Source organism: Nesoenas mayeri (genome assembly GCF_963082525.1).
Source record: "Nesoenas mayeri genome assembly, chromosome: 17".
NCBI lineage: Eukaryota > Metazoa > Chordata > Aves > Columbiformes > Columbidae > Nesoenas > Nesoenas mayeri.
The window spans coordinates 5471613-5490540 of record NC_137565.1 but is presented as its reverse complement, the minus strand read 5'-3'; the positions used below and the strand labels follow the sequence as shown (position 1 = coordinate 5490540).

At 46.9% G+C, this 18928-nt stretch overlaps 1 protein-coding gene across 4 annotated transcripts in view; it reads left to right on the top strand.

Annotated features, from left to right (window-relative positions):
* The first annotated feature begins 5864 nt into the window (after positions 1-5864).
* CORO1C (coronin 1C) overlaps positions 5865-18928 on the top strand; it is a 40547-nt gene continuing 27483 nt past the window's right edge. Inside the window, exon 1 of one of the 4 annotated variants that reach the window (XM_080354958.1) lies at positions 5865-5953. The gene's annotated coding sequence lies outside the window, so the exon portion shown is untranslated. Of the gene's footprint in view, positions 5963-11769; positions 11841-14470; positions 14553-18928 lie in introns of those variants that run through there. The other 3 variants (XM_080354960.1, XM_080354959.1, XM_080354961.1) reach the window with 3 other exon arrangements.

The window sequence follows — 18928 nt, the reverse complement described above, 5'->3', positions numbered from 1 at the left end:
GAGGTATTTGTCACTGTCAAATACCCGCCAGCTGACAGGTTGAGGCTCCGTACATGAAGCAGGGCTGGTGCTGGCGTTATCGGGGTGTCTGGATCTGCGCAGCCCCTCCTTGAGCAGGAGATTTGTCTGATTCACCAGCACGGCTGATTTGGCACATTTTCAGCAGCCCGATCGGACAGAGGGATTTTTACATCAGCAATGGGGCAGGTGGATGCAATAGGTGATGGAAGGGGTGAGAAGGGACCACACGAATTCTGGGTGCATCCCCACGGCAATGCCAGCTACAGCTGGATCGCTCCTCATATACATTCACATGCAAGAGGGTCAAGACCATATATTTCAGTGCTGAAGTGTGAAAACATCACAATGAAGAGCAGGAGTGGCTTCTCATTTTGCTATATCCATGACATAGGCTGTTTTGTTTTGTTTTTTTTTTAATCAATTTCTAAACATACATCTTCCCAAATCTCACGCTGCCTAACTGAACACAAACATCTCACGTATATTTGCCATTAGGTGATTCCTTTCTTACGCCTCTGATTTTTCCAGCACCTTTGGTCCAACTTGATCATAGACAGCAGGGAGAGAAACAGAACATGATGGCCAAAGCCTTCTAAAGGGGTTGACTAAAGAGGACGAGACAGGGATCCCAGCACAGCGCCAGCCTGGCCTCTCGCTACTTGTGTCTTGCTTGGGCTTTTCTGCTATTTCAGAATGATAGGAAGTGTCAATCCCAAGACATTCATGTTGTAAATAAAATACAGCTTGCTTTTTGCTTTTCATTTTTGTGTGTTTGTGTGTTCTGCTTTCTCGTCTCTCTCTTCCTAGTTAATCATGTGGTCTCGTGGAGATAGCAACAAAGAAAATCCCATCTGTTGCGACTAATTGCTTCGTTTGTGTTTGGTGGCCCAACATTTTAATTAGGTATTGGGACCACCTCCCTTTTATCGCAAAAATGGGGAAAAAAAAAGAAAGAAAATAAATGTCATGATCCTGTACAGTGAATAAGAAGAAATGAGGAAATAGATCAGTTTGCATCTCGTTTCAAGGTTTCTTTTCACTGCAAAACCTGTGGGCAGCAGGTATTTCTAGGGTAGGTCAGGGATGTGTATGACATCTACTACCGCATGTAACAGGCATGAGAGTGTGCACATGTAGTGACAAAGTGCTTTACGAAATGTATTTTAAATCATTAATAACAATAGCATAAATTATGAATAGCCATCCTGAGCTAATGTTCACCAATTATTACTCATCGTTCCATCTTCCACCCCCACACCGCACAAGTCCTGTCCGTGCCATTTCCACCACCCTGTGGGGAGGGGTTTTGTGATCCCACCCCAATTTACGGGTCTGGGAGTAGCACAGGGACTTGTTTGATGTCACACAGATAAAGAGTGGAATAAAATCGAGGGTTCTTGACTCTAACCCTCTGCTTCAGTCCACATATTCCTCTTTCCTCCCTGTCCATGTGCTCTGATGCACCCTCATACCCTCCTCCCTTCCCCACCGTTATTTTAATAATGGGATGGAACATTTTGCTCTCCTTATCTCCATTCCATAATTCTACAGCTCCCCTTTCTGGCCAAGGATTGAATAAGGCCAAACCAAAGGGATTTTGCTCCCTAGTGCTGGATGTGAGGAAGGGAACAGTGCAGGGCCATGCTTCCCTGGGCAGAACAACTCCGATTCACCGGCACCCAGAGCTGCTACACGGTGGCTGTTTGTACAGTTTTGTCTTGGCAGCCGCTCAGCATTTGACGATTGTTGAAATGTCCCTTAAAAACCAGGTTTGTAAGCACTTTAATATAACTGCCCTTGCCATTCGATATGTGCCAACAGACATTGAGAAAACAAGGCAGAAAGGGTAGATCTAATGCTACTCCATGCACAGAAAATCACCTTTTCATTATTATTATTATTATTGCAATCAGTTTTGATTTCTCTGTATAAAAACCTCCTATGTTCCAGTGATGTTAAGTGAAATCTAAGATCACTTAACCAATTTCAACAAGAGCAGCTTCTCTCAGTGCTGCTGAATCTGGCCTTGCATACCTAAATCATGAGAGCCTTAGAATTATAAATATAAAAATATGCATCTTCCAGGTGGGAGAACCTAGTGCTCCCTGTAAAGTTATTTAAATATAATAATGAATCAAAAGGTTTCAAAAAATAAATAGTGGACACAAATGTCCTTGAAAAGTTGTATATCTTGGCTACCTGCAAACCCGAGGTCCAAAACACAGTCGTGTCCAGCATGTTTTATGTGGCTTAGAAGTTAAGCTGCAAAATAACAGGACTTTAAATTGCTGATCTCTCTAAACCCTCTGGAAGCTGTTTCCCTTCATTCAGAATAGATCTAGTGATGAGGACTTAAGCAAACCGAAACGTTCAAGACAAATTAATCTCTCAAGTGACTTTACTGGCTCTGAACGGCCAGGTTTGCGTCCACCCAAGGCTGCTCAGAGCTGCATCGTATCAGCTGAAGGGCGAAGCCAACAAAATTTCTCCTAGAAAGAGGTGTTTGCATCCATCTTAGTGAAGTCCCCAGCACACAGGTTATATTGCACTATTTTCCACAAAGGGTTTATTTTAATGTCTTATTTAGTTGTCTAAAAATGCTCATTTTTTAGTATGAACCCCACACAGCATCAGGGGAGGGGACTCACAAACAAGCATTTCTGGGATTTTTCTTTCCTGATTCTGCGACTGATTTGCCCCATAATGTGCTGCAGGTGCAGGGGTTTTCCGGCCGTGCTGGGTACCGCATCTCCGGGCAGCCAGTGATGAGCTGTGCTCTAGACTTGCAAATAACCCCTGTACCTTTTGGTGCTTCTTTCTTCACCGTTTCAAACTAAAAACACCACACTGGCGAGGAAAATGGTGGGGCACAGGGAAAGCGTTACTTAAAAGGCACGTCAAGATCATCACAGGAACACACCAGCATGATTTATTGCAGTGATGGAATTGATGCATATTTGCGAGGACGCTAAATTTAGCTGCTGACATAAGTTTCAGAGGTGGAGTCTGCAGACACGGCGCTGCTTCCGTATAAAGCTGTGAGATAGGGCGTTTGCAGCAATTGTGCATCCATGTAGCAAAGGGTAAAGTGTCGGGGATGGATAAAAGTAGCAAAATGTAGTTTTGAATAAATTCTGAATATTTTCTGTGAAATTTACTAATCAGGTGCGTTGGTAGTGATATGATGGGACAAACTTTGTTGTGTGGTTCCTTGTAGCTGCGAGAATTTGGTAATAGGATACTTTCCTTAACAAAAATGAGAATTTGTGACATATTTTGACAAGTTGTTAGGCTTACATCACTCTGGCTATAATTTAAGTACTGTTTGTTGCAGTGATTTTAGTCAGCTGAAGTGATGAAGATTACTGTTTATGGTGGAATCAAAGAGCGTGTGTAAACCCTCAGCCTTCCTCCTGCTGTTGAGGACTTCAGCCTGAAATTAATATCATTTCTTCATCACCTCACACGTTGAGCTGTTGTGATCTAAACAGCTCGTTAATCCCGGTCACGATCTGAGCAATCTTTGGGGCACTTCCATCCAAACATTTCAGGAAGGTCTAGTGAAAATTCAACAGTATGGTTTCCTTCTGAGTCCCCCCAGTGCTGTGTCAAGCTAGCAGTGTGCAGGAGCATCCATCGCTGAAACGACAATGTGCACCGCTCAGGTGGCAGTTTTTGAGAACATTAGGTTTCAATCAGATTTCCCAGGAAAAAAATTCACTTTGTGTCTTTCTGTGCATCACCCTCTTTTTAGATGGATGCTAAAAACCTTCCTCGGTTGGGTAATGCTGGGTACTGCTGCCTTCGTGTTGTTTTTGAGTCTAGAGTAAAGCATCACCTGCTACATGATTCAAATGTCATTTCAAGCTTGCCCACTCTTCTGAGCTAGAAGGAGCTATACATATGCATAACACTTTTAAGTACCATTTCATATGCTTGTTTTAATAGTGCTTTATAAAGTTTTAACCCTAATAAGTTAATGGCCCAGGGACTGGCAGTCAAGACACTCAGCTCTGTCACTGACTCATTGTGTGACCTTCAGCAAGTCACGTACCTACGCGGAAAATATGAATCACAGTCTAAACCCACTAAACTGCAGATTACCTGCAGGTCCGCGCCGAGGCTGCCAAACTGCTTTTGTTTTCTTCTTTTTTAGCTTTCAAGAGCTTGTTTGAGGGAGGAGGGTGGAGAGCGCGTGTGCTGGGCTGGCTGTCGGAAGGAAGGGATGAATTTATGAGGAATTGGTGCTGTGGGCGGCGCGTGGCAGGGATGCGGAATCGCAACTCTCATCTTTGGGTGCAGGATTTTTTTTATCAAAGTGTTGCTTCAGTACGCGAGACTTTCGTGGTTATTGAATCAGGGGTTAGACTAGTGTCAAAGTTTAACAAATGCTGGATAAGGTTTGTTTAATTTGTAGCTGTGGTGGCAGCTGATGTTTCTATCAGCTGTGATGGGTCTGACCATGACCATGTATCTCTGTGAGGTTTTCTGCATATTTTAACACCAGCTATCACTTAACAGGGGGGGTCACAGTCCTGTCACAGTTTTATGGGGTGTCAGGAGGGTTCTCAGCTCATCACAACACATGTATTTTTCCAAATTCTGATTACAAGCAGAGTTACGGGTGTGTCGCTCCCCTGAAAAATTAGGCCCCTTTAAGCACCTAACCACATGCAAATGAATTTGCAAATATTGGTCAAAACGAATCAGGAAGTGAGACGAGCTTTTGGTTTTGGCCATGTATGGTAAACACTGTGCGACATGGCCCTGATCGCGCATCATTTGTCCGCCCTTCGAGCTCCCCGGAGGAACAGAAATTCGCAGTGTTTGGGGTATCTCCCTGCGTGCCTTGAGGTTCTGGCTGCGAAGACACCCACCTTCTTACTGCATATTGTATTAATAACCATTAGCTCCTTCCACTGAACAGCAGCAATAAAAAGACCATCTTTAAAAACACATAAGCCAGTTTTATGGGGTGACAGGAGGGGTCTCAGCTCATCACAACATGCGTATTTCTGCAAACTGGGATTATAAGCAGTTATGGGTGTGTCGCTCCCAAAAGCATCTTTACTTTTAGTGCAATGGGGAGAATCTTTGGTTTCAAGTCACTGTTTTGTGCTTCTCATTAAAGTGTGACTTTCAGCAGGGGCTTAAGCTCTCCTGTTGTCCCCATCCTGCTGGCGGTGCCGTTTTCCATGGCAGCAACAGGCCCCAGCACAACAAACCGAGGCGACACGGTTGGTTTCTCGTTGGTTCTCTTCACTTTTGCACCCACCGCCATTTGTGCTTGGGCACGAGGGGCCACATCGGTGGGGTTGTACCTCACAATTTTTGGTTTATGCGCCCCAAACCCCCCGTGTCCCTGCGCCGGTAGATCCCAGCTTTGCGCACACGCCGGGGCGGAGGATGAGAGGCGGCAGGTGGGGCTGTGAGAGGCCTGAGCCGGGCTGGGGAGCAGCGCGGGTGCCGCGGGGCGCTGACCCGCCGAGGGAAGAGGGGAACCGGGCTGCCGCGTCCCCGCCGGGGCCGCGAAGGAGCGAGGGGAGCGTTGGAGCCGGAGCGCGGCCCCGGGTCCCTCAGGCGGGTCTCGCGAGTGACACCGGCGGCCCGTGGGGAGGGGGAAGAAGCACCGCACGCGACCACGCGTGGCGCCGAGCGCCGCGCCACCATTGGCTGAGCGAGCCGCCATTCACCTCCTCATCCCCGCCCTCCGCCGGGGGAGGCGGGACGGGAAGGCACGGAACTGGGCGGTGCCTGGGCGGAGGGGGCGTGGTGCGCACTGGGGAGGCGGGGACAAGGGGGCGTGGCCTTGCCCCGGCGCTGCCCGCCCCCGCCCGCCGCGGTCAGTCGGCAGCGGCAGCGGCAGCGGGAGGCGGCGGAGGCGGCTCCGCCGGGCTGAGGAGCGGACGCGGGGAGGCGGCTCGGGATCGCGGTGCGCGGCGTGAGGCGGGAACGGAACCGGGGAGCGGGCACGGCGCCCTGCGGCGCGGCGGGCGGCAGCTGGCTGCTGGCTGGGCGGGAGGGCGGCGGGCGGCCCGCCGAGGGGAGGCGGCGGTGCCCGCCGGAGGGCGGCGGCGGGCGCCGGGGCAAGGCAGGGCGGGCGCCGGGGCAGGGCAGGGCGGGCGCGGGGCCGGCCGGGCTGGCTCTTCCTGCGTGGGGCCGGCTGTTACCGCCGAGCCCTTCCTGAAGCGGCGGCCGCTGTCAGCGCCCGGGCCTGCGGGGGGAAGCGCCCTCCCCGGCCCGGGGCTGCTCCCCCGCTCCCCGCCTTTTTAGGCAGCGGAGCGCCCGGGGTCGCGGCGGGTCCGGCATCCGGCCGGGGCTCGCAGGTTGCCGGCGGGACGCGCCCGAGGCGGGGCCGCGGGGCCGGGCTCTCCCGCCGCACACACACCTGATGCCGCTGCCAGCCCGGCTGCCTCCTGCCCGGAGAGGACCACTTGTGCTTTTTAATACATTTTGATTTTGTTTTTTTTTTTTCTTTTGTTCATCACGTTTGTTCCTTTTTTTTCCCCCTCTTTTTTTTCCATGGCGATGCAGCAGCAGCTCGCTGGCATCGGCGTGTTTCTCGCCCCCGGAGCACTGCGTCCCCACTGCCACCATGTAACGTTGCAGAGGACAAAAGATGACTGAAGGATTTAATTTTTTACAATTAATATTATTATTGTTATTTTTTGCACTCGTGTTGGCTGCGTACATGTCACACCATTATTTATTGGCTCTTCCGAGTCCGTTCGGGGGATGTGTGAAGTCCTAGCTTGCATGACGTGTTCCTGGGCTTTGTTTTTCTATACAAAAAGCCACATTGTTTTAATAGCAATATGCCAGATATTTAAAGGTTACTGTTTATCTGAGCGTTGTGAAGTAAGCCGCTTCTCCCCTCACGGTACACGGAAAGGCATCCAATGCACAAGCACACAAATGTTCCGCTGTGGTACCCGGGTCTAGACAATGTGATGCTGTGACTGAACAGGAGAGAGAGGGGTTTTTTAATTTAAAAAAAAAAAAAAAAGGGGTCTAGAAGCTGTCTGGGAACAAAAGTAAAACTGATTGATGCAGTTTTATTGTTGAAGATAAGTGATATGCATTAGCGTGTTGTGTTTTTCTGAACAGCTGTAGTTTCAGTCCTGTGCGTGTTTGTTTGAGCAGGTCTATTCAGCCTATTCATGCAGATGTGCGCGTGGATTAGTGCAAGCAAGACAAGGATGTTAGCAAAATGAAATGGTGACGTTGTGAACATACTAGGCTGTGGCTGGCTTTCCAGCTTTGCTGATACTGATTCTGGTTTAATTTTAGGCCAGGCCGTATCCAAATAACCTGACGTGATCGTCTCTCTCCGTGTGCCTTGATAAGCACATGCTGGGGAGGAGCGCGGTGCTGCTCGAGTGTGGGCACATGGTGTGAACTGGCACAGTCCATCCTGCACGAAGCGCGTTCGGATGTGCCGAATGTGCGGTGGCTGGAGAGAACAGCGAGTGTCTTGTGTGTGAGGCAGGAGAGGATATATTCGATTTTTCATTTCGATAACAAGCCTTGAATCATCTTTTCTGCTTAAGGGGAAAAACAGATGGCTGTGCGCTCACTGAGACGTTTTATTGCAGCTAATATTCGTGTTTGCTAAAGACTGTGTACACAAAGGTAGAAGATCAAATACTGTTGTGATAAAGCCCATGCATGTTTATTTTGTGTATATATTTAGTATTTTCAGTAGCCATAGTAAGACCTGACACACTGAGGTACATGTCAGGCAATATTTGCTTTGCATTTGTTTTAATATAACACTTCATAATAGTAATTTTTCAATGGTCACTTGTAGCCTTTTGTACAGATTGCTTTAATCAGCATTTGTGTGCCCCTGTGTTCTCTGTTGGCATTACCCTGTCTTCTAGTGAGCTGCCTTTTCAAACATCATTGGATTTTTTCAAGTTAAATCTTCATGCTTATTGCATCTGTCACTTCTGGGATTCACTCCAAGCAAAAGGCAGAGATTCAGTTTAATGGCAATGGGAAGGAATGCACAGAAGGGTAAATATCAGCTTTCCTGAGTGATGCAGCAAAGGACGCTGAGAGATCTGCCCTCTGTTGCTGTTCTGTGCATCATGTTCAGGATTAATATTGGACTTTAATGACGGCCTCATAAAATGGCTCATTAAAGCACAACGCTGCCTTTTGATCGTACAAGAATTTATGTTATTGGTTTTAATTTGCTCATCGATTCTGAGGAGCAGGGTTTGGATGGCAGCTGCCTCTCAGGAAGACATGAGCACATAGAACGCTGCCGGGCCCAGCTGAGGTCACCGTGCACCCCTCCCTGCGCCGGGAACGTCCTTCAGCCACACTCACAGCCACATTTTCACTTGTAAAGTATGGATTGGTTTGTTTTGATTTATTTTTTTTTTAAACTGATGCTTTTGTGATAATCTCAGACCTTCTCTTAAGGATGTCTTGGAATAGAAACTCACTGAGGAGTTGAAGTGCCCCAGTTTAAGCATTTGCAGGGCATATGAACAAGAATTAAATGTCTGTTCTCTTCTAGTTCTGTCCCTGTAGTCTCCTGCACCTTGTATTTTTGGTGTGCTTATATTAGTCTGATCAGAAGCTGCTTTAGTTTACAGTCACACTGGTTATGTGGCCACATGTGAAAAGTCAGATTATCGGTGGCTTTAGGATGACACAACATGAACTGTTTTGTTGTTGTGTTCGTTTTTTTAGTCACAATATGCAGAAATGCAGGTGGTGGTGGCATGGCTGGGATGAACACCACATCTAAACTAAAAAGGGTTTGGTTAGCTGAAGTGACTCAGGGAAGCCAGCACTGAAAGCTGATGCGTTGAGCACCAGTATAGTTGGGATACAGTTACTGGGCCCTTTCCTTCTCCTTTACTACTAGGGTTGATTTGTTCTATTTTCCCCATGTGAGCAATTATACTAAAAATTGGTTATTTGTTTGTTTTTGAGGTTATAATCATGCAATACATGACTTTGTGTTTTTAGATGATAGCATTAGGTATAGAAAACACCATGGTGAAACTAGAATTACTCAGCGTCTTGGCTTTGCTCTGATGTGCTGACGGTCCTTGGAGGAGCAAGCTGTGTGGAGAGGTTCTTCATGGAATATACCAGCCTTTGGTTGGATTTACCACAACTATTAGTTGTGTATGTGCCTGGATGGCTTTGTGTGGTGAATATAAATCTGATCAGAATTAATGGCTTGGAGGTGATGATGCAGCTGTGAAGTAGAAGGTGATTGTTGGGCATATAGATAATGTTATTTCATGCCTTTCCTGTGCAATTCTTCATGCCAATAAGACAGACTTTACAGCAGACATCTTCGTAACAAGTCACAAAATGTTCCTGATATGGAAGAGGCTTTGTGGTGGAAAACCATCAAAGCTTTAAAGTTCCGGTCTGTAGGTCAGGAACTTGACAGAGAAATAATGAAAATTGAATGTGCCTCCGAAGGGGAAAGAATCCTGCTTGTTCTTTTGAAGGCTGCCAGCCTGCTGGTGCTCTGGTGGTGCCCATTTTGGTTTAGAGATGATAAAGGAAAACACAGGCTCGTTGACCATTTTTCCTCTTCATTTGGTAACGAGTTCAGTACCAAGGTAGAATCACCTGCATTGGAAAAAGGACAGTAGCATTTCATCAGCATGGTCACTTTGCATTGTTATTTGCTCTGTCTTAATCCAAATTTTCTTGATGGTAACAATAAATGATAGGCAATATGCTTTTTTGTACCAGCACGTAATGACTGTTGAGGTCTGGCTCTCAGTGGGAGAAGCTGGATGTGGATGAATCAGTTCTAGTGACTGTTTGACATTGAGCTGGGCCTCTCAATCCATCATAATTAGATTTTTCTTGTTTTCCCTTTTAATAATTGAATTTGAAAAAAAGCAGTGGAAATAAAGCAGTGGTGGGATCTGACTTAAAGTGATTAAGGTTCAGCCTGGTGCGGTCAGGCGCACTGAGATGAGCTCACAGCTCTAATCTGGAGCATCGCTGAGCTGCGCTTAAGGCCAAGGGTTCCCCTTAGGAAGGATCCCTGTTTCCTTTGGCTCCCCAAACCTTGGCTGGCCACAGCTTCTTGGTATATAATCTATATATGTATAAGGATATATGTAACCGATGTACACATCTTTTTAGCTGAATACTAAGGTGACTATTTCTGCAGTCCTATCAAATAGGCCCAAGCAGGATTTCACAAACCTGGGTGGGGATGGTGTGACTTAAACTAGACCATGTTTGCACCCAGGTTTGAGCCCAGGGAATACATTTCACCTGCAGTTTCTGGTATAGGCAGTCCCTGGAAAATGGACTTAAAATCACTCTGGTGGGAGTATTTAGAAATGTGGGAACTTCCCCTCCCTTCCCCCTAGTTCTGCATATAGTTGCCATAGAGACTGTGTTTCTGGAGTCCTTGAAAATCCATTGTTTATCTTGCATAAATGTATAAACCTGCTGTACTGAAACATCGTGCCTTGCAGCATCCCCTTCCCCTGCAAACCTGAGAGGGACTCGACATCCCGCGGTGCTGCAGGTCTGGATGTTGGACATGCGTCAGGCACAATCAGACGGACTGATAATGGGTATAATTAGCACCACCAGGGATTAGCAGGCAGGAACAAATTCAAGCTGGAGCAAGCACTGTGTCCCTTGGGAGCTGGGCAGACTGGCAGTGCTGGGCAGATGATCACTCGATATGAAAGATATCACCAGCAAGGCTCAATAACTGCAGCTCAGTGCTACTCTTACCTCTTGAAACTGCATATTTATTTTTCTGTCTGAGTGAAATACTTAAAAACCTCCCAGTTGGTTAGTTTGTGCTGGAATGTCAAACACCCAACTGATTTGGGGGATATGTTTGGCATTTACTTGGCATTTTTCATCATACCAGTCGGTGTTACGGTTGTTTCTTGCAGTTGCCCCTGTGAAGCAGGTTGACGTCCTTGGTCCCAAATGGGAAATGCGAGGTTAAGTGTTTTGCTCAGGGTCTTGCAGGTGCTAGGCTGCAAATACTTCTAGCATATAACACTAAGCATACTACTTGTTTTACAGTTGGTTCATGTATTTGCACCAGCACACACAGTGGGATGTGTATGTGTGAATAAATGGCCATTCTCACACTCAGCTTTTAAACTCTTAATTTCTTACTGCACTTAGCTTAAACTTAATTATAGTGTATGTTGGAGGTTGGAGTAAATAGGCATGAAGCCGTCTTGTTCAGAACAGGAGGTGGATTACATTTTTGTGAGTTTTCAGTGAATCTTTTTTAAGGTTAATTTTCATTTTTGGATCTGCTGAGATGGGTTTGCAAGGCAGGAAAAAATCCCGAGCCAGCTTAGACAAACAGGAGTTGCCAGACGTACTTCAGCAATATCTACTGCTTTAGCACGGCGTGAAGGCACAAAACACTTCTAGTGGGGTGTCGTTGTGCCTTCCAGCATCTTTTTCCTGGCTGCTGCTGCTTTCTGGAGCAATTTGTTAAAGTTGGAGGTGGGCTACCCTGGTGTGGCCTCTTTCACCACGCTTTGGATGCACGGGTGTTATCTCTCTACTCTTCACTTTGCTCCTTGATGTTTCTTGGGGGGTAAAGGTTATCTTTTTGCTCTTTACATGCAGTGCTTGCCACATTCATCTTCTGGTCTACTAGGGGAATTCTTAAGCACTATGAAAGATGACGTAAAAAACAGCTGGGGTTTATCTGGGCATAATAGCGCCTGTTGTTTTGGCTGGTTTCCTCCAGAAGCGCTGTAAATGCTGCAGGGACTCTCAAAGGGCTGGAAGTGTGGGCTGCACGTGCGGTAACGTGACTGTCAAGCCGACAGGTAAGTAAAGCTTAAAGGTCATCAGGCACAGGCTGTAATTCTCCATGCCCCTCATTGAAAACAAGTTCTCCAGCAGGAACATCTCGCATCCTTGGCGCAGGGAGCCCGTGGGTGTAGGAAGGTATTTCTCCTTCTTGCATCCAAAGTCTTTCTTCATAGTGTAGCAGGAATGTTTATTAAAGCTGCTTACTAAACTCCATATGCTTTCCTAAGCCAACTTTTTTCTTGCCTGCCTGGAGAGGTGATAAAGATGCTCTGTGTTGTGTTTGACAGCAGCCTGCCCAGGTTGCTGCTGCAGCACAGGACGGCAGCCCCGGCCTGACACGGAGCAGCGACAGAGAACATCTGTATGACAGAGGAAATGTGTTTGAACTTGGAACCCTTTGCTGAAACAGATGTTTGAGGGGCTGTAATTGGTACCACAAGATAGGGATTTAAAATCAAGTTAGCAGATTGAGCTATCTGGATTGGAGTTTTAGCCTCCTCCGGTCCCTTCCTCCCTCCCCCAGCCCTGATTTCAAATTGCACGTTGCGGAAACGGGACAGAATGACAATGGTACTCTTTGAATTATAGGCTGCTTAGCCAGAAGAGCTGGCAGGACAGCAAATGGAAATCTGGAGAAATACACGCCAGTTCCAACTGTGAGAATTGAGATTCACTTTGCAGCTTATTTGTACAGCGTTAAAATCCGAAATGCGTTTGCATTGTCCAGCCTGAACCTTCTGCATTCTTCTATGTTGAGGATATTGTCTTGTCCTTGACAATTAACCGTTGTTGGTTTTATTTTGAGAACATCAGAAGTTCCATGCGAATGCCTGGCCTGTTGGATGGGTGTTACTGAGCAGCTTCAGAAGTGGAGGTTGCTAAATCAGGCTCGGATTTAGTAGCATTTGGATGAAAGCGTTTCTTAGGGTATGCTAACCAAGCCCATTACTGCTTTTTGGAGGAGAGTGTCTCCGTTCCAAATTGCAGAGTGCTGGGCCACACTGGCCTGTGCTGAGACTCCAGTCCAACCATGACATTGTCCAGCGCGCTGGCCCGTCACATTTGCCATGACGGGGCTGGAAACAATCTTTGGACAACACGATGGTGGCGTATGGCTGCAGTGCCGCTCCGAGAGGTGCTGCTGTTCCCCTTGGCTATCCTGCTCCTCTCCGCTCATGTCCCCCAAGACAGCGAGGTCTTCTTGGTGGGCTCCAGACAGGTCTGGGGTCCGTTCTCCGGCCAGCAAACCCCTTTGTGGTCAGGCCGGACCATCTGGAGAACGCGGTGTCCTCGCTTGGTCAGTCTGACTCACACTTGGCCGCTCTCTCTGTGAGCCTGGGTTGTGCTGATGTGTTGTTTCTGCTTTATTTCTAAGTTGTGAGGAATTCGTGTCCCAGCTAACTCGGTGTTTATAGCAAAGCGCTCGGTTTCCCGATGGTGGATCTCAGGCTGGAGCTCCTGTGCTCCTGAAGAACCGGGACCTGTGACCTTTTATCCATGAGACCATTTATCTCCTTAAAACATCTTTAACATTTATAGTTTCTTTCTGTGGATACCATGGCATGTTGTAATTGAGGAGGAAAAGAAAACAGTTAATCAAGTCATTTAGAGATTTCTCATTTTGATAAATCTTCTTGTCTTTTTTTTTTTTTTTAAGGAATGATCCAATTAACTGTAAGCAAGGAGAAGCAGTGTGATGTTTCAGATAATGTCTTAAAGCCACTGGACTTGAACAGGAGATGTGCTTACCTTAGAAAATACTGTGTTTATCAGATTTACATCCATGTCTGCACCTCTTCTGACTTCTGCAGAATGGGAAATCCTGCACGTTTTATTTGTGTGTGTATATATATATGTATGTATGTGTGTGTATATATACACATATATACACACACACACACTACTATCTGCTTGGCTTCTAGCTTACGTTCCTCACTGAAGAGTACAGACTACATTCTGCATCGGGAGCTGAGTTTCAGGTCTAATAGCTACCAGGGAGCTCCTCTGTCACAGACATAGACTTAGGTTTGCCATTTATTTTGTTTGGGAACATTTGATTGCTTCATGTTGTAAGAGAAAATACAGTTGTTTTCTGCTGTTAGCACTCTGTTATGTTAGGGAAAAAGTGCTTGTTCCTTGGCTGGTTAGTTGGGAAAGGTGGGAGCAGGTGGTGATATGGTGAGAAATCACTGGGAAGGAGCTTTTCTCCTTCCGTAACCACCATCCTTAGCTGGTACGATGCTTTTGCCCATTTCCCAGGTTAAATATAAAAGCTTGTGATGTGTCTCAGGAATGTAGCCTGGAAGAAGCTTGCACGTAACCTTCCAGAGAGCAGAAGAATTCAGCAAATTGAGGTAGCAGCTCTGAACAGACTGATACTTCCTCGTTAGCTCGGCCGCTCTGATAAGAGAACTAGGTCAGCCCTGTGCAGAAGGCATTTTATCTGCATTCTTCTCGGAGCTGGAATCCCGGTGCTTGGCTGTTGTAACCGGCTGGCTGACTCGCAGCTCTGCGCAGGGGGTTGTGCTCCCATCTCGTGCTTTCCTCGGGGTCACAGCGTGCTCTGGAGCCCGGTTGCTGCTTCTCTCTGTGCCATGTGCTGCTTTCACTAGGGGGGCGATGCAGTCGGTCCCTCGGGGTGGAAGGAGCATCTTCCATGGCACTGGTGTAACATCTCTGGCTGGTGTTCAGCTCTGGAAGTGAATCGCTTCGTCTCCTTGCACTGGGTGAGGATTCAGTGTGCAAAGAAGCATCTCTGGTGTTTATTCCAGCGCAGAAAGTGGAGGAGAGGGAAGGCTCTTGGAGGCTGAAAGGCTGGAGCAGCGGTGTCTTAAGGTGGGAGTCTGTCTGCTCCAGTGTGAGGTTTCCCTTTCCTTACCCAGCAAAGCTCATTTGGTGCCCCTGACTCTAGAACTGTCTTCAGGGGCAGCTAAAGTGGGAGCTGAATGAAATGCAGAGGCACACTCAGACATCTGGGATGCTTAATCCATAGGTGCCCTGGTCCTCTTTTCCCCATGTATTCTGTATGTCACTTGCCTCTATGAGGTTTTGTCCTAGGTTTTGATATTTTTTTCCTCTCTCTACTTTGCTCTCCTCTGTCTTCTATTTTCATTTTCACTGACCTTTTTTAGCCCAGCGTGCGTTAAGTATCTCCGAGTACATCACCCATTGCTGCTTGCGAGGTTGGTACCTTGAGCGCCAGCTGCCAGGAGATGCTGTAAAAGGTGTAAACCCAAAAGAGGAGGTTGGTCTGGAGGTTGTTCTGGCACCCGTTCCTGCTCCTCAGACCCAGGGTTTGTGTAACTACTGCAGTGTTTCTCTTTACCCATCCCACTATGGCCTCCCAGTAAACTATTTTGTGTAGTGATTTTTGTGCGTGCTCACTGCTGTAGCTCTGTGGTGGATGAGACAGATTAAATGAAGCCAGACAATCCTCTCTCTTCGGGGTAATGATTTTCAACTGCAGTGTCCTTTTGTCACCGTAAATTATGGTAAATGATGTAATGTCAGACTGTAAAGATAAAAGCAACAAAATGGTTTCAGGAGTAAGATCCCCTAAGAAGGTGATTTTCATACCTGGAAATATTTAAGTGAAAACACCCATTACATCCCTACGTGCACGTGGAAGGAGTGTCAACCACAGTGTGGGAGATGTGAAAATGAGGAAATAACACATGTTTCTTGGTGATACCTAGAAGAGTTGAGCATTATAGGTACTTCTGACTTGGAGTTCTTCATATTATAACGGTCTTACTATGATTGTTTCAAAGTACAGCTCTGAAAAAGAGAATCGTATCAAGTATTTCACAGGTTAGAACCAACACCTTGCGCTTTGTCCAGAAGAGCAATTTCAGCTTATTTTAAGTTGGGGTTGTGTTACATTTTTGAATGTGCTGGGCTCCCCAGTTGAGATATAATCGAATTCCCTGGTAGTTTGTGGTTTAGGTTCCCATCCCAAAATAGCATCTCGCCAGTGGTGCAACAGCTGGAAATTTCAGTATTAAGTTCATATTCCAGCTTTTTGTCTTTAAAATGAAGTGAAATCAGATGGCAGGGTCTTGCTCAACCTAGACTAAAGTAACCAAAGACTGAAAATAATCTGTGCACAAATATGATGTATTTTGGAATTGTGACCATCTGTAGTAGTGTTCACCCTTGGTTTAAATAACTCTGAACATCTGAAAACAAAAGTTCTGTCAGCAATGGACTTAATATGAATTGATTTGAAACAGTATACCATAGAGGGAGTAGCTTTATGTTTAAAAGCGGAGGACTGCGTCAAGGTGTTGGTGGCTGTTCCTTTTTCCTGCCAGAGGTTTCATGTGAAGTCGTGGGGAGAGATGAAATTTTTGTGGCCATGTGATTATTTGCCCCCCTTCCTTCCTTGCCCAAATATCGCAAGACTTAATATCATGAGGCTGAGTTCATGGATTCCCTTCATGCTTGGCGAGGGAGATGAAGTTGTCCCTCAGCCTCTCTGGTGGCAGATCAGTTCTCTGGTGTGACAGTGGTGGCAATGTGCTGCTCTTGTGGTCTAATGCCAGTTGTGGCTCTTTGCATCGATCTCCCATGGGGGTTACATTGCTCCTTTGGGGCTTGTTGGGCCGTGTTCATTTGGTTTCAAGGAGCGGATGGTCTTCACTGTCCCTGCTGTCTCAAAAAATGACGTCCTTAAAATGATCTGGAGGACTTTTCTTCTCAATGAGCCAGTCTTCTGAGACGTTTGTAGGACACTGTCCTGTGCAGTATGGTAAGGCATAGTTTTTGTGTGGACTACTTGTACAGATACATCCACACACGTGTGTTGGAGCTGGTGTACAACACGCCGTGCACACACGTGGGTTACAGAGAACCCGCGGAGGTTGCACAACCAAGCGCTCCGGAGTTAAGAAATGCCAGAAGTGAGCGATTAGGAAATAACCTGGGTGATATTTGTTCCCCTTTTCCCAGGCTATGGGCTCGGTCCCCGCTCCATGGGCAGGGGGGTGGGATGGAGCCCTCCTTGCCCCTGTGGAGCGGGAGGTGCGGTGGGATGGTGGCATCTTCATGGCTTTAAAACCTCTGGATGCTTCCACACTCCATATGCAGCTCGGTACCTTATACACCATATGATGTTCGAAGTGCTCCAAAGGGTGAATCAGTAGATTCCTTGTGGGCTTTTCTCTGGTGCTTCTCTCCGTCACAGCCAACTGCTCTGCAGATGGGGCTGAGTCCTGCTGTGGGAAGGTGGTTTCTCCATGCTGGGGCACTTAAGCCTCAGGTTGAAACATCCACAGATTGATTATTGGTTTAGGATTATAAAACACCTTCTGTTACTTTTTAGAAAGGTTTCAGTTCTGAGGGCTCATCGCTTTTGCAGGTGTGGCCCAGGTGTCTCAGCCCCGGTGTTCAGAGGGACCTTGGGCTGCCTGGTCAATGTGTGGGGCCTGGAGAAACCCCTGGGCTTCCCCGCATCAGCATTGCCTATAGTCTGTCTTGATTATTTTGTTTTATTCTCTGTATCTGCTTCTAGTTTGTTAATAGTTGGTTGAGACTGTACCTTTATTCCAAAGCTACCATTGAAGCGTATGCAACCTCTTCAATAAGGCTCTAATTCTGAGTTTCGGGGTTCTCACCATCAACAGCTGCAACTTATCTTGACATTTTCCACTTAAATAGCCTTTCCAGTCCCTAGTACCACCCTTTTATAAGAGCCATTCCCATACCCAGGGGATTTCTATCTCCTCACCCCCACTTTGATAGTAGCCTCTGGCTGCCTGTGACTTAAACCAACCTTTTATTTCCAACGCCTCCCTTTCCAGAAGGGATCAGGATCACATGGGCTCAGCAGGATTTTGCCATTAGTGGGGGGTTTTCCTGCCAGTGTTCCCTCGCAGGATGCGTTTCCTCTTGCATAAGCAGCCTGAAAACCCTCCGAAGCCACAGAAATACATCTGTTGGATTCTGGAGACAGATAAATCCTTTATAAACAGGAAAATGGGCAAACTCATGGTCACTCTTGTGACACATCATGATGGGAGATCAGAAAGAAATGGAATGAAAAGTATCACTGTGCGGGCCCGGCTGACGGCATCCTGCGTTTCTAAGGTCCTTTTAAATGCTGCACGGCGGGCACAGACAGTGGGAGACCAAGTTAAATCCTTGGTAAAGTTCAGCTGGAAGTCACTTGATAATTTTTTGGGGGAAAAAAAGACGAGTTTCAAAGGCCTTTTCCTCCGTCCCTGCGAGGACGTGTAAGATGCCATGTGTCGCGGAGCGGGATCCAGGAGATCAGTGTGGCCGTAGATCTGTCAGCACTTCCATTGTGGTGGCCTTTGCAGGGTGTCTGACGCTTCTGGTTTAATTTCGCTGAGGGCTGGAGCTCTGGCAAAATTTAAACTCCTTTCAATTCCCAGTCGTGAGGTTTTAAATCCTCCAAATTTGTACTTCACAAAAAAAAAAAGAAAAATCTATTTCCTGTCTAGCAAGTGTATGGAGACCGTTCCAGCTCCTTAGCGAACATATAACAGCGCAGACAATGATCTAATTAAGTTCCTTTTTTAAAACGCTCGCTCCATGCCCAGTTCTAGGAGTAAATCCCGTCAGCCAGGGATGCGCTTTCCTGCCCTCTCGGGTATTTCCAAAGCTGTTTCCCCAGGGTCCCAGGTCTTGCTTTTACATGTGTGACAGAGGCTGAATCAGCCTTTCCTTGGGGTGAATCATCTCAAATTTGGGTGTTTCACCTGATAATCCCACAAGCGGCCAACCTGGGAGCTGCTGCCAGCACGTGGCCAGGCTGAGACAACCTGTGGCAACCAAATTCATCTGTGTCTTTTTGCAGATGGTGGAGGAGGGGATCCCTTGCACTGCAGTATTGAGAAACAAATGACGATACTAAATGCTCTTAGGATGGGGTAGGGAGAAAAAGACTCTTTGGTGCTTGGGATCAAACTCATCCCATTTTGCTTTTCACCTGCTCGCTTTCTGTGCTGTGCTGAAAGATCCGCACTCGCCGCTCTTTAGAACCACAGCCCGTGCTTATATTCTTTTCTTTCCCTTTTTCTCTCTGGAGAGCAGCCAGATCAAGATGGCTGTGATCCAACGCCAAGAATCGCTCCCTTTG